Consider the following 5,301-nt stretch of genomic DNA (forward strand, 5'->3'; position numbering starts at 1 on the left):
AATTTCTAAATGAACCTGGATTCCGGAATATAAATTGATAAACAGATGGTTTGTATTCTGAACTTTTAATTTTTGATATAACGTATTATTTTAAAATTTTAGTATTGAAATAAGTTTCTCAACACCTGGGTAGGGAGGATAGAAATTCGCTGCATCATTTTTCATAGCCAAACATTGCGAAAGTGGTTGATGTGTTTCGATTTCAAGGATTTGTGATGTGCATTACCAACCAAATGCATTCTTATTTTTGAAAAATCACTTATTTTGGCAGAAATTAACCCAATAACTGGATAGAGCTGTTGAAACTTTGCATTTTGGAACCGACAAAAGCTCAACGTGATATAATTTTTCAAATTTTCTAAAAGGAATGATAAAGCTTAATACAATAACCCAAAGAAAATAAAAGAATCAATGTTTGCATTGGTCGGTGAAATGATCAGAAAAATTTGACGTTCGGGCGTTTTTTTCGTTTTTCGATTCTTTCTCCCCGACTAGCTCAACACTACAATGTTCCAGACATTTATACCCATTTCCAGACATTTCGGCCCAATTGTTCCAGACATTTTTTGAAAATAGGTGGCAACCCTGATTGTCACCTCACCTCGGAGTCACCGTGAGATTTGTCACCTTATTCCCGTAGTCGATGTGGGTAAAGTGACAGAGGTTCATTCGTAGGTGAGTGACTGAGTGAGCTCATGTGTCAAACTAGCTCGGTTTGTTTTGTTTTGCTCGCGTTTCCGAATTTTAAAATTAGTTTTTTAATCAACAACTGCGAATTTAGTTTCGGAAAATACCACAATCCAACAATGTTAGCAAGTTAGCAAGTCCACAATGTTAGCAAGTCGTCCAGGCCGGATTTGGAGCCGAAATTTGCAGCGGATGAGCCGGTTAGCTGACTGATTGGAGTAAAAAAACTAACCGCAAGTTATTTTCCTACATACCGTAGCCACCACAAGGCCGCTGTGGAAAAGCAGTAGTAAGCAACCGAGGAAGGAAAGTTTTCAACTTTTTGTACCAATTGTGCTTGCTTTCCGTTTTGCAGTGAGGCGGTGCCCATTTCTGAGGCTACGTGTTGTCGGAAAATGTAATCGTAGAGACAATTTCGCACCAACATCCGGAAATGTCCAATCGCCACGGAAAACCGTAAGTACATTGAAGGAACTTCAGAGCAACATAAACAAAAATTCTAAAAGTGTTCGAATTTCCAGCTGGAAACTGCACCGAGCAGCTGCGGAAATCTGCCACAAGCGGAACATGATAGATGGTTTCCAATATGCCGCCTTGCGAAGTAACTGCCCATGATGCTGGATGATTCAACGCCCCTTATCGTACTGGACTTGAAAAGTGGCAGCTGTCTGAAATTTGCAAAAGGCAATCCGGGAAGCAAATAAAATTTTTAATAATTTTGTCGGCTACCTTATGACTATGACTATATTATGCACCAAATAGGGTGATGTAAAATCTACAAATAAATTTATAACCGTTCAATTCGCAGTACTGGCTCATTTATGAATTATTCCGAAATACTCAGAATCAGATTTCAAATTTCATATTTTTCCCTAAAATCATTTTAAAAGCTCAAAAAACGACAAAAATTTTAAAATCGTTTCAATTTTATGCAATTGTTCTTGCTTGTCCCACTGGATGCATTTTTGGTTAAATTATTGCCGAGTCGGTACCTGAATCGGTACCGACAATTGTCACCTAAAATCGTCACCCGAATGCGACGATTCTCACCCACGGTGACTACGAGGATAGGGTAAGAACTCAAAAAGTTCATCCGAAGTGACGTTCCTCACCTAAACCGACTACTGGAATAGAGTGACTTGGGTGACTCGACTATCATCACATCACGCGCGGCGCAGAATAAGGGCCTTAGATTTTAGAAAAGGGCAAAATGTGGATACTTGATCCCTTTTTCTTATTTTAATGGTATCTTTTTCAAAACATTTTGCATTTTATGATAGGGTGTAATTTCAAGTATATGCTGCAAAAGTTTGATCGATACATAAGCCCTTAAATGATATAGAAGCGTTGTGAGACTAAAACAATTGTAATATTTTGAAAGTTAAAGGATTCTTGATCCTTTATTAAAGGAAACTTGACCCTTTAATCAGGGTTCCCTAAGCTTTGGTAAAAATTATGCAGAATCTTAAGTCAAAAGTTTCATTTATTTTTGGGCCATATTAGTTTTCATTTCAAATTATATAAGTGCCAGACAAAAGGAATTCTGAAAGTTTGTCTACTACTCTATATTCATAAAGGCCTAATTTTCTAATTTTTAGATAAAACACTTGTTGAGTCTTTTTTTCAGGAGATTATTGAATAAATATTAGTCAATGGATAATACAGGGCGGCCAGCGAGTTTCCATTTTCAAATTCCCGGTTTTTCCCGTTTTTTTTTCGATCGAGAATTTATTATCTTCCCAGTTTGAAAATACATTAATATGATTATCAGGGTTTTTTTTAAAACCAAATTAAGCCTTTTTTAAATGTTTAATGTAAGGTTATTCAGATAAAGGTGATGTTTGTTGGTATTTTTGCAGAAAATATTAAGAAAATAATTGGGGACCTTAGAACCAGAGGGATATGGTGCTAAAATCCCAATTTTGAGTTAAGTCTAAGAGATCGATCCTTGCGATTTCAATCTACATCTGCTGGAAAACTCTGATTTTTTTGATAATTTTGTCAACACTTTTTCGATTAAATAATGATGATGTTTCATTTAAAATTACTTAATCTCACACAGAATGTGACTATTGAGCTCTGGTTTCTGAGTTCTAATATTTGAAATATAATCCTAAACGATGAATTTCGAGTGAATTACGGATCTGTAAATCAAAACTTAATAAATTTAAGTTCCGCTAAATTTTCCTTCTAAGTTTTGTTTTGATTTTCGTCATGAATACTGAGTAAGGTTTCATCATACATTTTAAATTTTTTTAGGGCCCGAGTTCCGGGTGCTTTACTTTGGACTTAGCATGTTCATCTAAATTCTGCAATCCTACCAGAATAATTAAATATCGTTATTCAAACTTCAAATATGTATCTTTATTTAAATTTTGAAAATTATTCCAAGGCTTGCATTTGCTTTTCAAAATCACTTTTTTGATAATTTCTTAATGTGGTACACGCTCTTCTTTAAAAATTTTGATTTTTCGTGAAATTTTCTTCTTTTGCTCACATTTTCTCCATGGCATTTAGATCCCTATTTTATATCGCTTTTGAGAAAATAAAATGACAATATGAATGAAATCCTTGAAAATTTTTCCCGATTTTGATATGAAATTCCCGGTTTTCCCGGTCCCATTTTCAATTCCCGGTTTTTTCCTGGTTTTCCCTGTTCGCTGGCCACCCTGAATTAATATTAATATGTCATGTCTTGCTAAGCAATGTTCAACATCTATTCGAAGAAAAATATGACTTTTTGGATTCAAGGGATCAAGTGAACCTATACATAAATTTTGGAAAACTTTATTTTTTAAATTGAGAGTTTACTATTGCTTTGAAAATATGGCAGTAAGAAGTTCTCTTACGATTAACCTATTGAAAAAAAAAATTTAATTTTAATTTTTTCTTGTGGAAAAACATCAAAGTGATAAAAAATGATTTTCAAGCCACATTTTGTAAGATTTTTCAAACAAAGTGCAATAACTGAAAACATATTTTTTTTTAAATTTTGAGATAAAAGGTTTGTTATTTTGTTTTAAATTCTTCTTGTACATTTGATCAATGTAAGACATTTCAGTTTCGAGATATACCTGAGGCATCAAGTATCCTCAGGAATCTTGTACCCTCAATATTCCCTGCACTTTTCTAAATATAAAGTTCAATCAATTAAAAGATAGAAATACCATAAAATTATATTTGTCACACAACTGTTATAATAGTAGCATTGATGAGGGTAATTTTATACAAAATAACAATCTGGAATCTTGAAAACTTGATGAGTGTAAAAAAAGTGGTTGTTATTCAAACTAGAGTCATAGAATTACAAAACGATAATTAATTATAATGCCAGCGATGAATTCTATATGAGGCCCTTGGAGCCAAAGGGGTATAAGTGCATGGAAGCTTTTTTCGAGAAAAAAGGCTATTAAGTTGTTGTGTTTGGCAATTTTCCATATATTTTTCATATTTTTTTTTTGGGTTTCTTCATCGCTTCCTATCAACATTGAAACGGCGCGCGGCAAAGAATCACGCAAGTAGTTCAAAAGCTGTTCACACAACAAAAGCCCTGCTCACATTTTCACCAACTATTCAATTTCTTCTACCCAAAGCGCTCTAGCTTTGATCTTTCCACCTATAATACTTTCATGTTCTTTCTAAATATTCTACCTTGAATTTTCACAACTCGCCAAAATGCCAAAAATTAAATAAGGAAATATGTTTTTACATCACCAGTGTTGGTATAGTAGATATAAAAAAAAACCTATAAAGAGTTTGTAGGTGATATCATACTAGGTAAATATTTGAACGGTAGCGAAAAATGTTAAAATTTGTATAATTTTTGATCGGTTTTTGAAAAATTCTACAAGAATCGAAAACTTTCAAAATATTAGCTTAAGATGTGAAAAAAATGTCATCATAAATCATTAACTCGATTACATTATTTAAAAATGAAATCTGAATAAGTGCTATGGTATAAAAATATTGTAAAGTCTGCTTCATTTAATATTGGAACAAATTCTTTTGCTCATTGTGGCGCTCCTAGTGGACGGATTTGGAAACTTTTTTCACCCACGTGTCGGGAAATTCATTACCTTTCACCATGTATTTATGTCATAACACCAAACGATAGCATTTTGTAAACAACCACCATGGAAGCCGAACGGAGAGATCAAATTGTGCACAGTTTTCTTACGAGTACGAGTACGAGAATTTCTTCGAAACAGCAATGAATAATTTTTTTAATTTTTTTTATGAAAGAGTAAAGAAAATGCTACATTTGTATAAAAAACAAATTATGAATTCGTTAATAAATGACTGAACTACACGCAATTGTTTGTGTTCCAATATTGAATGAAGCAGACTTTACATCCGTCGAACTTGGTCAGCACTTGGTCGCACAGCTTTCGAGCACGGATTCTGGCCACATTGTTCTGCTTCAGCGTCCGATTTGGCTGTTTGCTGGCTCGGAATGACCTTATTCCTTCCCGGAGACGAATTCGTCGCACCGTACTGTGAGCGGCCTGGAACTTATTGGCCAAATCGCGGTCTGAAAGATTGGGATTCCTCTTGACGGCCTTGATGACTTTCCCACGCAGTTTCCGGTCGACAGTTCCACTCCGACGCTTCGAA

General features: G+C 34.4%; 1 long non-coding RNA gene across 1 annotated transcript; it reads left to right on the top strand.

Moving 5' to 3' along the window:
• The first annotated feature begins 941 nt into the window (after window positions 1–941).
• On the top strand, window positions 942–1,332 carry LOC129748271 (uncharacterized). Its single transcript, XR_008737699.1, has 3 exons — window positions 942–976; window positions 1,043–1,143; window positions 1,209–1,332. It is a non-coding gene; the product is annotated as an uncharacterized LOC129748271 (long non-coding RNA).
• Window positions 1,333–5,301: the final 3,969 nt, after the last annotated feature.

Source organism: Uranotaenia lowii, chromosome 2, assembly GCF_029784155.1.
Source record: "Uranotaenia lowii strain MFRU-FL chromosome 2, ASM2978415v1, whole genome shotgun sequence".
NCBI classification, from domain to species: Eukaryota; Metazoa; Arthropoda; class Insecta; order Diptera; family Culicidae; genus Uranotaenia; species Uranotaenia lowii.